This window comes from Ambystoma mexicanum, chromosome 12 (assembly GCF_040938575.1).
Source record: "Ambystoma mexicanum isolate Mex_15411 chromosome 12, UKY_AmexF1_1, whole genome shotgun sequence".
In the NCBI taxonomy this organism is placed as follows: domain Eukaryota; kingdom Metazoa; phylum Chordata; class Amphibia; order Caudata; family Ambystomatidae; genus Ambystoma; species Ambystoma mexicanum.
This window is the reverse complement of record NC_090936.1, coordinates 870,624,819-870,643,992: the sequence shown is the minus strand read 5'-3', so window position 1 is coordinate 870,643,992 and position 19,174 is coordinate 870,624,819. Positions and strand designations below refer to the sequence as shown.

At 43.5% G+C, this 19,174-nt stretch overlaps 1 protein-coding gene across 6 annotated transcripts in view; it reads right to left on the bottom strand.

The window, feature by feature from the left end:
• Positions 1-19,174, bottom strand: part of FRS2 (fibroblast growth factor receptor substrate 2) — a 620,941-nt gene that overhangs the window by 540,259 nt on the left and 61,508 nt on the right. Inside the window, exon 2 of one of the 6 annotated variants that reach the window (XM_069629346.1) lies at positions 7,981-8,112. The exons of the other annotated variants lie outside the window; for them this stretch is intronic. The gene's annotated coding sequence lies outside the window, so the exon portion shown is untranslated. The remainder of the gene's footprint in view (positions 1-7,980; positions 8,113-19,174) is intronic. 6 annotated transcript variants of the gene reach the window in all.

The window sequence follows — 19,174 nt, the reverse complement described above, 5'->3', positions numbered from 1 at the left end:
ATCACTGTAAATAATGGATCAAAAACACACACACAAATTGAAACTGAACATTTATTTTCCCCTAAACCCAACTCTACGCATCAACATATCAACAATTCAGTACATGACAAAAATGTACCCCCTCGTACTGGATTATTAGAATATATTGCAAGGTCCCTACTGTTTCCAAGATTTTCTAACACAAACTTGGCCCATGTAGATAATATGGTTGTATACGAATTGTTCGAACTACAATTGACCTTTGCACAATTGACCGAATTGTGAAGGTCAATTGTTACATATATGCAGGGGGAAACCCCCCGCAACCCACAATATATATATATATATGGTCAATTGTGCAAAGGTCAATTCGGAGCCTTGATATTCGGTCAATTTGGTCATTCGAACAATTGTGTACAAACAATTTGGGAAATACCTATAATATTAGTACTGTTATTATAGGTGCACCCAAACTTACGAATGGCAAAATACGACGCCTACCACAGGCTTGGTCTTGACGCCATAGAAGATGTGAGTCAACCCAAAATGTCTAATAGTTGGTATACGGACATGAGCTCAGTGGGGAGGAACAAAGTGCATGGCAGTTGTTACGTTTGTTGATACCACATGTGTCAGGGGCACCCACGGTTCTAGTGCAACAGAAGTACCAACTCCAGAGGCACAATGCCTAGTACATCTTGCACTATGTAGGCTTAGGAGCACTTTCCAGGCACACAACGTAAGGCTCAAACTTGTTGATCCAGATCGCCTGCAATGCAACAATAATCCAATGACTAGAATACACAAACAAGAAACAGTAAGCTGCATAGCAGAGGGTCTGATGGGGTATGAAGAAGGGGTCCTGGCCCGGGTGGAAGCAGTTTGTGCACCGTTCTAGACCAAACACATCACAAAGCTAACATGGATTGAAGCAATTGAGAAACCGATAAAGGTGCACACAGAGGAAACATACAAACTTTGCTTTTACAGTGCTGGAACGATATCTGTAGGGTCCAACAAAGATTGCAATAAGACTGCTCATTCCTGATCAAGAAAGGCACATCGGCAGTGATGGATTACTATTGGGTGTGTGATGACAAGTGTACTTGCACCTCCCCCCATCATGGAGGGGCTATTGTTCACAGCACTCAGCCCTAATTGTAATCCCAGAGGTACATCTACAAGGGGGGCCGACAGACTTTTGCCCCTACCACCTTTCCATCTCTGAAGAAGAAACAAGAACACAATTGCCAGCACCAGAGTTCCACACCCTTCTGGCGAAAGAAAAGGGTTTAACACTACGAAGAAAAGCGTGAACTCTGTGTCCAAGGACTCAAACCTACTCGAGGAAATGACAGACAAATACAGGCTCTTCACCAAAACAAAGACTTTCTTTGCATCCTTGTTCCTGCCTGGTGTGCAAGCTACAGCCAATGCTAAATGGCTGCAGATGGTCTGCTAGAAGCCAATACAGCTGGCCAACTACACAGCGCCAGGGTTCAACATCAAAGTGGACCTCTGCGTCCTGAGGCTTAGGACGATGCAGAGCCACTACGTCCAAGATATGCTTACTGCAATGGATGGAAGGAGGAGTGTGCAAAAAAATAGGGGATTCCTGCTGCACGTTCATGCCTCCCGAAGATGCTTTGAATGGCACTCTGTCACACATAATCGTAGCTGTGCACAACCAGGGAGTGCGCATGAGGAAAGAAGCTGGAATGCAAAATAAAGACTGGTTCCATCAGACGTTCTCTTGGGCTCCATCCTGGCTGGGGGAAGAGTGTGAAAATGCGAGTAACCGTCAGTCTTCATCCTGGTCATTTTGTGCACGTGCCAAATGGGACTCCGATGTTGTGCCAAAGCAGTGCCCAGTAGCGCAATGATGGTCTCAATTGGGGGGAACAACCAAAGCACATTGTGGTACACAGATAGCGGTACCCAGACAGACGACCCAATCAAATCACGCATGATAGAGAATTTCCAATCCCTTATGTCCTTGTGGCACGGTCACCACACCCCCACCTGACCCTGAGAATTATACAGAGCACTGGGTTCATCTGGCTGGGGATTTTATTCACATGATTTATACCCCAGAGTAATATGCCAAGTCTGGAGCGAGTTTGCAAGATGTTTGCAGAGCATGGGTTCCAAGGGACGGGTCCACACCATATTTGGAAGCATAAAGTTTAGAGTGTTCAAAGGAGTGGGTTGCGCGAATATTTACTGGAACTTAGCTGCCACTGACACTGCGGTCAATGTTCATTTAGGATTAACGAAAGGGGGGAATGTTGGGAAGGAGAGAGGGTCTTCCAACACCCCTAGGCGATACTGAACAAAAACTAAATGCCAATAGAGCGCATCCATGGAGCAGGGGGAGGGTCGTGCACATAGAGGAGGGTGTGCGCAATCCTTAGTGCATGCATTACAAGCCATATGGCAGATGTAAGTGTGGATGCCATCTTGGCCAACAGCAGCCATCTTAGAAATGAGGCCCAATCGCAGTGGATAACATTATATGTGCTATTATTAGATCCCTTACATGAGTGCGTCCAACCACCCCCCCCCGCCTAACCATGCCAGATCTCAGAGTCTAAAAGATCCTCCATTGACCCAGAAGTTACAGGCCCTGGGAAGAATGCGCCCTGCAAGGTCATGAGAAGGGAGCAGAGCGCCTCTTGACAGTGCCATCCCACGGAACAGGTAGTAAGGCCCTCCTGCCCCAATGATCCCCCACAAGAAATAGAGCTTTGCAATTGTCTCATCCCGCGACCCCTGTATGCCACAGGACCATCCAAACCCAGACCACAGAGCATAAAACTTGTATACCTGTAAACCCCTCAATAAATCAGTAAGATCAGCAGGCAAAGCCATCGTGCCCTAATAAAATGGGTCACATGATTTGTGCAGCAAGGTGCATGGTGGCAACAAATTATAGCCAAAAACGAAAGTGGAGGACCTTGGGAGTTGCTGAACTGTCTGAGAAGCAAGTGAAGCATGCGAGTTAGTGCAAACTCGGCTCTCCCCACAAGCCCACCACTGTATCTTCTAGGTGTTTGTTGCAAAGATAAAATAACATTGTGTTAGTAGCCAATTGTTTAGCCAACTTCACCTCAGATGACAAGCCCAGCAGTGCCCAAATGGAAATAGATGGACCAATGGCCTGGAATCCCATATGGAGCAGGCCCCTACACGTATGGGGCCGCTCCAATCCATATTGTAGAATTGTACTATTTGTCATGACATCATTAGTGATATCTTTTGTGTTTATAATGTGCTGCACGTCCCTACGGAACTCCGAACTTTCGGCGGCCGCAGAGTTCTTTGCTGATGCATTTCTATTTTGTAGAAATAAATACTTGCTATCCTTGCAAGTGTGTCTTGGGCCTTTTGCCGTAGCGGGCTGTATTCTTTCTGGTGTGAGCGTGCAGGGGCGTGCCTTCAAGGGCAATAGATCAACAAAGTAGTGCAAGGGTAATAGCAGAAGGCACATACATTTACTTCATGGGATGTGTTCAAAAAGTCCATACCTAGACATGAACTGCATGTAGAGATCTTAATGGCATAAAAAGATTCTCAATGAGATGGCTAGGTGCAGAAACAAAACATGGTGTGGCAGCGACAGCAGTAATGGAGTATAGAAAATATCCAGGGCTTAGACGCAAAAGGAGATTTTATGTGAGGAAAACCAGACATCACATTTCCTTACTGAGATCCCGAAACATAGAAAGGCTTTGCAGGTCCCCAGAAAGCTAGCGGTACTCAAGATCGGAACACTCAAAACATCCTCATAGCAGCATATGTATATAAAGAACCTGTAAAGGTGTTGGGTTGAGAAACAAGCTCGGGACCTGTCTTTAGCAGTTGATATTTCCCATTTGGTTTACCATTACTAGGTTCATCGGATGTGTCTGTAAGCTTTTTCAATCTTCTTTACAGAGACCAATGGTGTGTGTGTGCACACAGTTTTGCAGGACTTGTTTAAAAAGGAACACATTTTGACAAACATAAAACCTATGTTTCTTACTATTGTTTCCACGTCTGACAGTTTGCCAGCAACCTATTAGTAGTAATATTAATATTTATTATTAATGGGCTTCACAGTACAGGTACACCAGGGTTTCATATTAATGGGAGGTGGATTAAGGCTTGCAAAGTATATCCCGAAGGTTGCAAGGGGCACACACACCAACTATTGTGAGTCCTTGTACTGAGGGTTGTGCAGGATTAATTGGTGTGTAAATCGGTTTGCAGAGACTTTGCACCTTGGCTTCTATAGTTGCTCTGGAGGTTGCACTTGCCTCATCCTGGTATCCGATGCCCTTTCAGAAATGGAAGGCAGTTGACTTGACAAAATTGAAGACCCCAGTGAAAGAAATAATGCTTGCGAAAAAATCAAAACCCATTAGGTTGCTGGCAAACTGTCAGACGTGGAAACAATAGTAAGAAACATAGGTTTTATGTTTGTCAAAATGTCTTCCTTTTTAAACAAGTCCTGCAAAACTGTGTGCACACACCATTGGTCTCTGTAAAGAAGATTGAAAAAGCTTACAGGCTTTTTCGGGCTCTACCATTTGGGCTGACCTCAGCCCCCTCGAGGCGGAGGTCAGCCCAAATGGTAGAGCCCCAAACTGATAATGAGAACCACCAATTGCGAACCTCAGGTACTTTCTGTGCTTGAGATAGATTGGTACATGAAAGTAAGCATCCTGAAGGTCCAATGAGACCAGCCAGTCCTGAAGCTGAAGAGCCTGAAGATCTGAGAAAGGGTCACCATCTTGAACTTGTCCTTCCTGAGGAACTTGTTCAAGTTTCTTAAGTCAAAGATGGGTCTCAATCCTCCGTCCTTTATGGGGATGAGAAAATAAAGGAGTGTACCAACTATTGTTCCTCTCCGCTACAGGTAGATGTTCTATTGCACCTTTCTCTAGCAGGGTTAAAATCTCCTGCACAAGGAGTGGTTCTGACATTTTTACAGCGCTGACTCGGTGGATGATCTTGATGTCTTTGATGAAAAGGAAGGCAGTAACCATGGGTCACTATCTCTAGTGCCCAGGCATCCAACGTAATGCCCCGCCATTCGTCCAGATAACAAGTGATTCTGCCTCCCACCGGGGTTTTGTGGGTGAAGACCTCAAATTGGCTTTGCAGTGGCTGAGGAGGTAGTAGCCGCTGCTGTGGCTGATCTAGCACCTTTCCATTTACCACCACTAAAGGGTTTTGGTATGCTCCCTCCCTTTCCCAAAAAGAGGAGTAGAAGCGAAAGGGGCGACTCTTCCAGGAAGATGAGCCTGCGTTAGAGTATTGTTGAGGCTGTTTTATAGCAGCGCTAAATGACTTTGCTGCCGCTTTTGAGGTCTGCCGCTTCTCCAAGCTCTCGTCCGCCTTGCGGCCAAACAACCTCAAGCTGTCAAAGGGCATATTAAGAAATCTAGACTTTACATCAGGTGCAAAGACAGATTTCCTTAGCCATGCAAACCTGCGTTGGACCGTGCTAGATGCCATGGACCTGCTTACACTATCCGCAGTGTCCAGTCCTGACTGAAGACATTCCTCCATAGCCTCTTTACCATCTTTTACTATAGCCAGGAAACCATCCCGTTCCTCGCCTTCCGGGAAGCGTTCAGCCGTGATTGTCATGCAGTCCACAGGGTATATGTAAATCTTGCTAGAGTGCTAGTGACATTAGTGGATTTAAGGGCCATGCTGCCCGAAGTAAAAACTTTCCGGGCCCAAACATCAACTTTTTTAATTATCCCTGTCTGGTGGTATTGATGGGTAAGCTGATTGCCTAGTGGAGGTTGCAGCTTGAATCACTAGACTTTCAGGGGAGGGAGGTTTAGATAGATATTCCGGATCTGATAATGATGGCCTGTATTTTAGTACAAATGTCTTATTTACTAGAATCAGGAGTAATTCAATTTACCATCACCCTCTTCTGAAGTGCTTTATGGAATGGAAGAACAGGATCTTTGAGAGGACTTTCATTCAAGATATCTGTCATGTCATCCTGGTCGAAACCTGGGGAAGCTGCCTTCCAATCCATAAAACCAATGACCCTTCCCAAAAGATTCCTATAACTAGGATCAGCATGATCTGCGGGGTCTGGTCTTCCAAAATCCACTTCAGGTGAAGTGTCAAGGCCACTAGCATTTTAACCCACACATCCCACCCTGGTCCCCAATTATAGCAACCATCAAGTTCTAAAAATCCCCTATTGCTAGGGGCACCCCTGCCGTTTGCTTTTCAAATTCATAGTTCCACTTGGTCGCCCCTGCTGCGAGCGGTGGGAGGGTCTGAATTAAATTATTCTTATCCATCTGGGACCAGGGCACATACTGTGTTCATCCCGCCCCCTTATGAATTAGGGGAATCTGCATCTTTACCCCACTTCTCATGCCCTTTTTCACACTTCTCCTTTTTCTTACTGTCGCCATCAGGCCGTTCCTATTCCTCAACCTGCCCCTCCCCCACGTGGCTACTGCTCAGGGGGGTATCTCATCCGCCACTTCACCCCTTTCTTCTTCTTCACCCTGGTCCTCAGTGAACGAGCCACTACCATCCTCCCCTCATCTCATCCATAATATGTCAACTTACCTCCACCTTCTTTTTCAACACATACTTATTTATTCCTCCCCGATTCATTCTAAACAAGAAATCTCCCAGTTTCCATTCTCATGATCCATCTTCCGGGGTGCCCACTTCACTCGCCTTGTTTGAGGATTCTTGTGCCCTGTTCAATTCTGTTAACAAGCCGCCAACCTGTTTTCAAACTCTCTTGACCCGACACCCGCAGATGCCGATACTTAGGTAAGTTTGCGTTTGTGGGTGGGGGGAAGAGTTAGTCTGCGGGGTTACCAGTACTGAAGGGGTCCTTACTACAGCAGTAGGGGTCCCAGTCACAACGGGTACATAAGATTGTATTGGTGTACCCTTCTGCAGGATATGCTGTCAAGGGATATAAACCACCATACTCCACTGGCGCCTTGCCATCTCCTTCTGCCTTCCTGCACTTTCCATCTTTGTCTCTGCACCTCTACTTTGTTCCCATGATCGTCTGCATCTTTGAACATCTGCCAGAGATATAGAATTTCTTTTCTCTTCTGTATATGCTTCCCCTTATATTTAGCTATTAAAAATGTGGACATGTGTTCCAAGATGCTCTCGTTGGCCATGGGCAGAGCATCCCACTCCTCCAGTCTCCACAATCCACTGCTCACATTTCTCCACCCTGTCACGATACAGTTGCAGGCCTTATTCATGTGTTCTATTGGTGTGCCTCTCCCCCATGCTAGTGTTGTCTATCTCTTGCAGACCCCGCAGTCCCGCTAATGTGCAGCGCTCACGCTGCCGCTTGCTTGTGACCAAAAAAGAAAAACCAACCCCCACCCTTTTCTGCCCCCCTTCCTTGCAAACATACACCACTCCACGAAACCATCCAATGCCACACCACACTGCAACACACACAATTACTCTGCTCCTTCTAGGGCCTGTTCTTTATCCAATAAAACACAAATATAAAGCGATAAAATAAAGCTAAAATAACAAACCACTACTTACTCCAGGCCTATTAAGAGACCACTAGTTTTATTTCTATACTCCTCCTTTAAATAATATACTATCGGAACAGGGGGAGGTTGGGGGTTCAACATTATGGAAAATTGGAGACTTCTCCTTTGCTCTTGATATTGTTGGAATAAGATTGTCGTCGTTGGCACTGAATTATGGAACAAAGTATAACTTATTTGATTCATGCCTCCTTTGAAAATAAAGTTGTTTAAAAAAAAAAAAAGTATACTATCTCGTGGTACCACCTTCCATCCCCTTCCCTTCCCTTCCGAGGAGGGGCACCTTACCACTCTCTTCCTAGTACAAATTTTAACAACAGATAATCCCAACCTCACCCACATCACATTAACAACCTTGCTCTTCACTTGCTCACACCTCTCATACTTCCCCATGCATCGGTCCCCTACTTGTTATCGCTTACAAGAGTCTACTCACATGTGCGTGCTCAAAAAGCAGAGAGGACTTCTCTTAAAATGGCTCCTCCTAAACCACTCGGAACACGTGTTTGATTGGGACCGATTGCTGTGGGTGGGCACGGCTCCTTCTGGAGAAGCAAACTGGAAGCCTCTGCAAAAAAGGGGGGTGTGGAGATCCCGTCAGGGTCACCAATTGAAGGCAAGTCCCTGAATGCTCACACCAGAGAGAATACAACCTGCTAGGGAAGAAAGGCTCAAGTCGATCTTGTAAGGATAAAGTTTTAATCTCACACGCAGATGAGAGCAACAGCAAAGAACTCTACTGCTAAGAACGTTCTGCCAAAAAATAGTACAAGCAAAATCTTCTGAAGAAAAACAGTGTCATACATGATGCAATACATAGGGTAAAATCCTGTGCGGCTGGTTGGTGTGCGCCTATACAGGATCCGCCTGCGCCATAAGGGATGCCAGGCCATTGGTTTTAGCCCAATCCGTCCGTCTTCTGTCACGTGGTTGCTGCAGCGATCATCATCTTCTCATGTTGAAGGCCAATGAACAAATTAATTATACTCCTACCATGCGACTACCTTATCACTCACACTGCACTTGGCAGGTCTCAAGACGGGCAAAATGGAGGTTCTGGGCCACAACCTTCACGCACTCACATTTGACTCACTCCCTTACGTGCCATTCCAGCTCCAAGGTCTCCACCCTCGTTTTGAACTATAATTTATCACTCCCAGCACCTCGCAATACAAATCACATGATAATCGCTTCAACAGTGTGCCCTGTCCATCCTCTTTGACCATTTCAAGACTTATTTCGGGGTGGGTGATCAAGGGGCACCTGGTGCCATGGAATTCAGGGGTCTTAAGTTTTAGTTAGTTATATTGCTTTGGCCAGTGTGAGATAGCATAGCATGCACCCCAGGCGCTAGTCTGTGATCAAAGCCTTGTAGGGGACATTCCTCTCAAGCATCTTTGCAACACTGTTAGAACAAGAATAGGCGTTGTGGTGGTAGGGGGTGTGGGCTGTCCCCATGGGAGCTCAGGCATGGCTGGGGATTTCTCACGATTTGGGCCTAATGCATGCAATGCTGCATTTACTGCACAGGCCTTCCCTTCTACCTATGGTTACTAATATCTACGCAAAATAGAAATGCGGCTCTATATTACACTATATTTAGTTATATTGGAGTGGGGTCTTTTCATACTGGGAGGTGGTCCACTCACCGCCCCATCATAGTGTTTCAAATGCATCTCACCTCACTCTGAAGGGCCTAGGCCGGTGGGTTGAGGCTGCCCCCTTCCCAACACAAACCAACAGTCTTTTTTTACCCCTGTTGTACTGAAACCAATCCCAATAACCTGCTGCACCTGTTCACCTAACAATTATACTCAATCCTGGGCATCAATATCATTAAGCCCATACCATGTGGGAATTCCACCATACCATGTGGGAATTCCAGTAGCACAAACGTGTGGCCAAAGATACGGAAATAAAAGAGGAAAGTTTCACGATGAATGATTTTCCATTAATAGATAACTTTTTTTAACAATGGTGTCAATGTAGTACAAAACACCTCAAAGACACCAACTAATAGGTAGCAATTGTGCAGGAAGAAAAGACTTAAAAGGCTAACCAGCAATTTAAAAGTATTATTTAGAAAGCAGAGATTGTTTTCTATGGAACAAGTGTTGGTTTTACCCTCCAAACTTAGATTTTCAAGTGGAGGTCTATTTTCCATAATATGAAGGAGGGAGCATAGAATACAATGGAATTTGCAGATCATTTCAGGGGGAAAAGCATTCTCATTTTGTGTTTGGCCTCAGTATGACGAGGGGAAAAAGAAAACCAAGGCAAAAAAACAAACAACATCACCTATAGTGAACAACATCTCATCAAAACAACTGACACAATCACAAATGGACACATTAAACCTTGGAATTTCCTTTACCATCAAACACGAGTTTATTTGAAGAGGAAATCAACTTGTTCAAATTGGTTCGTAAGATGGATCTCAGTGTTCTTTGAAAATCTGGAAGATGTGATACCGAGCACCAAATCTCAACACTATCTGGAAATGAAGAACAAAAGCAGTTTCGACCCACAGGTTAACCACCCCCTGATCAATTTATTGAAATCCAAAACCACAAAAGATCTAAGAAGACTAAAGTACGAGAGGTAAGAACATTTGAAAACACCAATTGAAAATCATAAAGGAATTAGCTGAATTAAACAAGCTGACAAAGGCGGACCCCTGGTCCAGATGGACACAGTGTTATATAATGCTGGTTGTCTAAAACTACTGAATGATCGTCATACTTACTTACCTTTGGATAGTGTTCCCATTAACATGATCATGGACTTGATCAAACAAGTAATAGACAAAGCCAGCTCACTAGACTGGATATCAGAAAAAAACAGAAGAATTACTGATCAACAAAGCGACATCAGTCTTTTACGGCTTAGCCAAAATTAAGAGTACAACAGATCACCTTAACGGCCCATAGTTTCTGGTACCAACAGTATCTTTCAGCCAATAGCTGTATAGCCGGACACAGCCTTGCAAACTTTGGTACAGAAGATAACCTATTTAAAGGACACAACACGCTTTTTACAAACCATCAAATCCCTGTTAATCGACTCTCCTAACTTAATGCTATTCACTATGGCTGTCAGCAGTCTATACGTCCATACCTCATGATGAAGGCATCACAGCTCTGGAATGGTTTACATTAAGAGCAGAAGGAATCTCCATACACAAAACATTTGCAATAGAACTAATAAACATCTTATCTTGTACAATAATTACTTTCGGTTAAACAGTCAATTTTACCTAAAAACTTCAGGGACCTCAATGGGCTCAGCAGTAGCTCCCTTGTATGCTAACATTTTCAAGTATTACTTTGAGAACACCCTTGTCCTGGAACATCAACACTGGAGGAACAAGATTAAAAGTTGGCTAAGGTTCATGAATGATATTTTTGGTATTTGGGATGGAACAGAAGCCGAAATTGTTACAATTATGGGAATACATCAACCAATGTAATAAAGAATTACATTTACCATTGAGATTGGGAAACCAAAAATCAACTTCTTGGATGTGACAATCGAACTAACAGACTGGGTTTAACACTACCATCTTCAGAAAACCCACAGATGTGAATAGTTCTCTTCACTACAATAGCTTTCATCCAAAACATCTGAAAGAGAATCTACCATATAGTCAATTATTGAGATTGAAAAGAGTGACATCTGACGCAGGGAAATTACAAGATGAATACTATACTATGAAAACAAGAGTCTTGAATAGAGGTTTTCCAGAAGCAATCCTCAATAAAGCTATACTCCGAACTGAAGGACAGAACCGTGATGATCTACTAGGAGCTAAAGTTGCAAGAGACAAATCAAACTTGATTTGCACACTCAAGCATTCAAGTCAAAGTTTCCAAATGAAACGAATTATTAACAAAAATTGGGACTTTATAAAATCTGACCCAAACCTTAATCGTCTTTTCCCTCAGCCACCCATGCTGGCATACAAAAGAGGAAACAACCTACGTGACAAATTTATTAAAGCTGATGACTGAAAAAACACTACAAAGAGGATTCAGTAGACAAGAATTTGGCACATTTCCATGCTTACATTGCCAACATTGTTCTAATGTGATCAAAGGTGACCATATTCGGCATCTGAATATTGGTAAAAAGATCCCCCTAAAATATTATGCAACTTGTGACACCAAGAACATAATATACACCATACGCTGCCCATGTGGCAAATATGTGGGAAAACCGCAAGGAGAGCCAAAGATCGGTGGACTGAGCACAAGTTACAGATCAGGACTTATAACATAAAATCACCAGTGTTCCGCCACTTTAGGGACAATCGTCATAATATCTTGCAAACGAGAGCCATTCTGGAAGTGGTACATCCTCTGCCAAGGGGAGGCAACTTACCCAAAATATTGGCACAACGGGAATGGTTGTGGATCCACAGGTTGGATGCCAAGACACCCTTAGGACTAAACGAAGATTACTACCTAGGCCCATTCCTCTGAATTTTCAAAAAACACCCAGTGCATTTCCCTTTTTTCCCCCTTTTTAACCTTTTTTTTAGTGAGAATTGGTTTATAAGTCTTCCAATTTGCAACAGAATGCCATTTGTAATTTCTCCAAATGTGTACTCTATTACATCAATCTGCATTAGACTGTGAACCCGTTAGGGGACAGCAACATTGATGTGTTAAACAATTGTAGGAATGGTCATTACTAATTGTTTGAAAGAGCAAATACTGTTCAACTGTAGTTTATGCTAAACCCGAATTGGTACCTAGTATTTGCATATAGGTAAAATTGAAATGCTGAGGATAGATTTATCTTTTGGCACATAAATAACACTTATGGAAAAATGTGTTTATACTTATGTTAATCCATGCTCTTCCTGATTAGTCCACCTAACTTCAAACATCTGGCTGACATCTTCCCTTGCTGGCTTTTAGGTAGACGGGCCATATACCATCAGCAGATACCAACCCAATCTTACTATTCCAACTCAGGTTACATAGAGCTCATTTTACATAATGAGCTTGCTTATTCACATTATCCGGTCATCTCTACCAATAGGTGGCTACACATAAGATTAGCCAACTAGTCGCATGAGTTAACAATTAGCTTGTAAATCTCATTTTCTTTCGCGGACAGCAGAGGTTACACTTAGTTAACTTACATTCAAGCTCAACAACAGGAATTGATATGGAGCAGAAAAACCATGAAAGACTTGTCAGATTGTTGATGACGTCATTCACGCATGCGTGTCACTTGAGTCACCTATTCCTTGAGCTGAATAAGAATATTAATACAATCTTTGTCGGGTCAATAAAGATGTAAGTCGCGCATGCGCGCTATTACATCATTGACTTTCACTGTAAAAAGACTGTTTATTCTTAGAATGGAGACTAGTTCATGGTGACATCCCTAAGGGAGTATCACTAGACAGAAGACAAGAAAGACAATGATTCCGCCAGGTTTTTAATATATAACGACAGCGGGGCAAACAGTGGGGAAACAGTGACGTCACACGTGCATGTGTGGCTGTGACATCACGATCAAGTAGCGTATATAAAACATGCCCAAGAACATAAAATGGAGTCTGATGTTCTGGATTGTTCATCACTACGCAGGGCTTCTGATCCTTTTCCATGGACAGCAAGCAACTAGAACAAGTAAATTGTGATATATATATTTCTACCCCGTTCCTTGCTGACGATCGAAATTTCAAATTTACCAGCGTGTAAATATTTAATCCTTGCTTTCACCAGATTCCTAATCCGCCAATGTTGTGCTGATCCTTAGCCTCTATCCACAGCCCACTACATTTCTTGGAGGCCATCTTAAGACGATAAATAGGCAAACTACATTAGTCACCAGTTCCTTTAGCTAATACAAGTAAGTCATTGGCCCCTTTCATTAAATATTTTTGGAATGTCAGGAAGAGTTGGGAACCATACCAGTGATCTATATCTTTTCGAGTTAATATAAATTCCGTCCATATTTCCAGATTTCATGTAGAATTATTGGTGATAATTTAAGGAAGATACTGTCTCCAGTTACCAGAAGAGAGGTGGTGAAATTGAACCCAATCAGATGCCAGGACATCTGTTTATTTAAACTGACGACACATTAGTGGGTAAGAGTACTATCCATAACTCTGATAAGACACCGATTAGACACCCATTAGCACATATACATCAACTATGACAACTATTCAGTTAATCGGATGCCAATATCCATTGTTGTACCAGAAGCAATTCTTTACGCATCACAAGGTTAGCAACCCCTTCTCTTTTTATCAAGCAGAACAATCATGAATAATATGTTCCTTAGTAATAAGAAGTACAACAATAGAAATTGTGTAAAATATTGCTGAGAATACTCTAGATAGTCTCTAGCTGATAAATTTGCCCCAAGATATAATTGTTGGATCACAATCAATGGTTTCAGGTCTCTAGGTTGATAGACTGTTTTCATTGGTTGTGAATAGGTGCTTGAGAACAGATGCTTACATTGTAACATTGGGCTTCTTAGTAATGATTTGAACCTAAAAAAACATGCAACTCAGTAAATCTTGAGACAGTGTCAATTATAGACACCAAGTAATCATAAGTTGACTGAATGTGTTTTAGATGCATTTTGTCTATGGAATCATTTATGCCCCTGAAGAAGAGTTCTTACTCGAAACGCGTTGGGCTTTTTCCAACACCATGCAACATTGTTGATAATGTGTTTAACAAAAAATACTAAAATTATTACCAAAGGTATTAGTCTGGCTCTCCAGACCCTAGATAGTGTGCAGGGGACACGAGTTCCCATATTGGGAACTTTTCTTTTCCAATGCACGCCTCAGTATGTTGTCAGATATTTTTTCCATTGGTATTTCAACCTTGCAGCAGACCGTGCACAATAATTAAATAATTATTAGAATATTTTTATGTCCTCTTTAAAAAGAGGACACTACCCCCACTCCCCAGAAAAGGAAGCGTCATGTCAAACAAATACCTTTACAACAAATCACAGGTTTGACGTATTTGGTGCTTATCAAAGCAATTTAATCAACACAGAGAAACTAGGCTTGAGGTCACAATTATCAAATGATTTGCTGCTGGTCAAATAAAGGAAACCTCTCATTTAACCCAGCTCCGGTTTCCTAAAAGTGATACGCTAAATCCTGCAAATCTCCTAGTGAGTTTCTGGTAGATTCTCAGGCTCCTGCAGATTTTTCTGCCAGCCCAAATCTCCTATAAAGAGCCATACATCTGATTAGCAGGGGGGTGGGTGAGATAAGGGGCTAAAACACAAAATATCTTAAAAACGCATCAGGAAAATTAACGTTAGAGGAAAGAATTCAGGGGAAGGGATCAGTGGGTGATGGTGGCAAGGGGTTAGGAAGAGGAAAGGGAGCCCTGTGCAGATCTTACTGCAGTACATACAATGCTGCAAAAAGATCCCAGTAGATTAATGCACCTACTGCAGAGATGCAGGTGTAAACTGCACTCCCGCGACCCCCGTTTGAATCGGGACAAGAAGAACTCAGCCATTCATCCTTCTGAAGTTGATCAAATTAGTAAAGTTGAATTGTGGAATTGTAAGATTGCACGCCAGACAGGCAGAGTCAGTCACATGTCAGACATGCCAGAGTCTGCTTTTCATCATTCAGAAGTCGACACAGTGTGTATTATTGAGGTTTATAGTATTACAATATAGGGAACTCATAACAGCCATAGAATGCTGAAAAGCCTTCGGCTGGGGAAGAGTCCGTCATGCATTAGGGGTGCATGAGGTTTAATCCAGCTTAGTTTGCTTCCATTATTTAATAGTACGGCGAAGTCCATAGTTGTAGGTCAATGTCCTCATAAAGGCCAGTAGGGATGAGGCAAAATCAATCACATGTCAATCATTCATGATGTAGACTGACATTCCTTAAAGGAATAGGAAACAAAAAAAAGTGTCTTTAAGTCCGAGACACTTGCGTACCCTGTACACCCATATATTTTATGACAGTCGGTTGTATATATATATATATATATATATATATATATATATATATATATATATATATATATATATATATATATATATATATATCCCCCCCCCCGGCCACGTGTTGCTGTGGCTCCGTCTGGTTAAATGGGAAAGAAAGAAAAGTGAAAGCGCACGTTTCTAATATGTTTAATTTCACAATGCTTGTGGGTAGACAATATTTTAAGTTGTTCCATTGTCTGTGCCGATAGAGATGGTCTGGTTTGCCGACTGTAGAACACGCAACATATAATTGTCCATGGGAGAAGCAATCCGTGTCAAGATCTAAACCCCACAATTGTAAAGATCGGCCTTTAGCTTTGTTGATGGTGATTGCAAATGCAAGTTGCCATGAATTGAGCCGTTAAGATTCCTGCCCCGAACAATGTCATTTGGATGCATGAGTTGTATTTCCTGATGTTAGATAGGAAATGCTTTGATGCGGCAATATATCCAGCAAGCAAACTTTTTAATGGCTCTGGCGGTTCTCAAGGTTGAGGCAGTTTAATTTTTCCCGGCAGTGCAACACATTCCTTTCGTTTCTCCATTAAATTTCAGAGCCTTGAAATAAGGACACACTTCAGTCATAGTGCCGATGAGAACATGCCGGCTCAAACTATAATCATCAGCTTGGTTGTAATCGTGTGATTGCTGAGCACAGAGTCGTGTTTGAGGCTGATCTGCTGTTTCTCGCTGCCTTCTTTTAGCCACTCTCAGCCTGTCACGTTCATTCTGTTCAGAACGGAGCAGATCTGCAGCTGCAGAACACGATCGCTGTGCTCGCAACAGTGCATCCTGAAGTCTGGCTGCAAGTCGCTCTGCACGTATTTGAGCCATTCTAAATGGAATCATAAAATATTTAGTATAGCGTGTGTTGCTTTTACGCCCAACAGACCACCACCGTTTTTTGGAAAGAGCATGTTGTTACCCGTCACAGGTGTGACATCTATGTATGGTAGGTATATAAAAACACACGCGTATTCAAATGCAACGTTGTGTCAAAATTTCAAAGCAATTGGTGAAGAACTTGGACAAACGAACATTGATAATATATATATGATACATTACTCACCGTAATCGTATTTCTGATGCTTGTATCTGCTTAGATTCACATGCTGTGCATAGGCCGACATCTAGTGGAAGCTGCGGAGTATTACAGTTTGTTTTTCGAAACTCAAAAATGGCCATCGACACAGGGCGTGCCAGTAATACTATCCCTAGTGTGACGTCCACTGTACCCATGATCCTTCACGCGTCTAGGACCCTCAGATTGTATTTTTTCTGACATGAGGAGTAGCGGTAGTACAGATAATTCAAGCAGATAGATTGAAAGGTAAGACTACAAGCATCCATGCGCCTTCTCTCAGAGGGGAGCATGTATGTAACAATAGTGGAAGGAGTGCAATCAACTGGGTTGATTTGTTTATTCTGGCACCCGATAACGAATCTCTTCCATTTGTGAATCTAAGCAGATACAAGCATCAGAAATACGATTACGGTGAGTAATGTATCCATTCTGAGGCTTGTGGAATCTGCTTAGATCACATGCTGTGCATAGATTAGCGAGCAGTACCTGAAGAAGGAGGTGGGATGTGAGAAGGGTCATGAGCAAATTAGTGTCTTAGAACCGCTTGCCCCACTTGTGTAAGTGTCTTGGAATGGGTGTCAATGCAGTAGTGCTGAGTAAAAGTGTGAATAGAGCTCCAAGTAGCTGCTTTGCAAATGGTGTCAAGGGGTACATTTGCAATGAAAGCCAGAGTGGCCCCAATGCCTCTTGTAGAGTGGGCTCTCGGCGTGAAAGGCAGAGTTTTTTCAGAAAGGGAGTAACACAGCTGGATACAGTTAATAATCCACTTAGAGATGGCACCTTTAGAGACGTGATCCCCCCTCTCTGCCTGTAGCTACGGAGACAAACAGTTGATCTGTTTTCCTTAGCGGTCTGGTCTTGTTTACATATTAGAGGACCGCCCTATGCACATCTAGGGTGTGTAGTTTCACCTCAGCCGAGCTTTGTGGATTTTGGAAGAAAGCCGGAAGCTCGATGGACTGGATCACGTGGAATTTGGAAATAAACTTAGATGAGAACCTAGGGTGTGTGCGCGTAAAACCAGTTTATCTTTCAGGACAGTAAAGAAGGGATCTTGCACTGACAGAGCCTGAATTTCACCGACCCTTCTTATAGATGTAATTGCTACTAAGAAGGCCGTTTTGTAAGTCAGGTCTTTGAGACTGCTTTTATGCATGGGCTCGAATGGGAGGCCCATGAGTTTAGACAGCACCACGTTAAGGTCCCATCCTGGTGGTGGGTTTGTAATAGGAGGGTGAAGTCTCTTTACTCCTTCCATCAAGGCTTTAACTACTGGTGCTTTCCACCACGACACCTTGTTATGGGAAGTGGTGTATGCTGACAGGTGTACCTTCAGCGAGTTAAAAACCAGTCCTGCATCCAGCAGGTGGAGCATGTATGTAACAATAGTGGAAGGAGTGCAATCAACTGGGTTGATTTGTTTATTCTGGCACCAGATAACAAATCTCTTCCATTTGTGAAAGTAGCAGTGCTTGTGTTTGGCTTCCTAGATTCTTTTAGGATGTCCATACACCTCTGTGGTAAATTGAGATGTCCGAACGCTATGACCTCAGGAGCCATGCTGCCAGGTTCATTGAGTTGGGTTGAGGATGCACTGTTTGACCTTGGTGCTGGGGCAGTAGGTTGTACCAGGTCGGAAGTTTGATGGGTTCGCACACCGCTAATCTGCGTAAGTGTGGGAACCATGGTTGTCTCGCCCACATGGGAGCAACCAGGACGAGCGTCATCGATTCTCTGTTCATCTTGTTGACCACCTTCCTGATGAGGAGTTGATGGAAAAGCGTACGAAAACATTCCTGACCAATTCATCCACAGGGCGTTCCCCTGGGAGTCTGGTTGGGGGAACCTGGATGCAAATCCTGGGCACTGTGTTTTCGCTTGTGGCGAATAGGTCTATAGTGGGGAAACCCCACTGAGAGAAGATATCTTCTACAACTTCTCTGTGTAGACACCATTCGTGGTCCTCTGGGAGGGGATCTCTGCTCAGAGCATCCGCTAGAGAATTGAGATCCCCTGGAACATGTTGCGATGACAGGAAGATGTTCCATCCGTGTACCCATATCCAAATTTTCTGGGCAAGCTTGGACAGTTTTGGCGAACAAGTCCCTCCTTGCTTGTTCAGGTAAAACATGGCTGTAGTGCTGTCCGTCCGGATTTGCACTGACAGATTTAGCAGGTAGGGCTCGAACGCTTGAAGCGCTCTGAATACTGCCAGAAGCTCTAGCAGGTTGATGTGATTCTTTGCCACTGAGTGAGACCAGAGACCCTGAGCTGTGTGGTGGAGATGGTGAGCTCCCCACCTCGTCAGGCATACATAGGTTGTGACTACCGCCTGAATCTCCAGATCGTAAAAGGGTTTCCCCTTGGACAAATTTTCTCTCATCCACCAGTGAAGGCTTTGTACAAGTGTTGGCGAAACGACCACTAGATCGTCCCACTGACCACTTGCCTGAGACCACTGTTTCACCAACCATTCCTGCATGGGGCGCATGCGCAGGCGTACGTGAGGGACCAGGTAAATACATGACGCCATCATGCCCAGCAA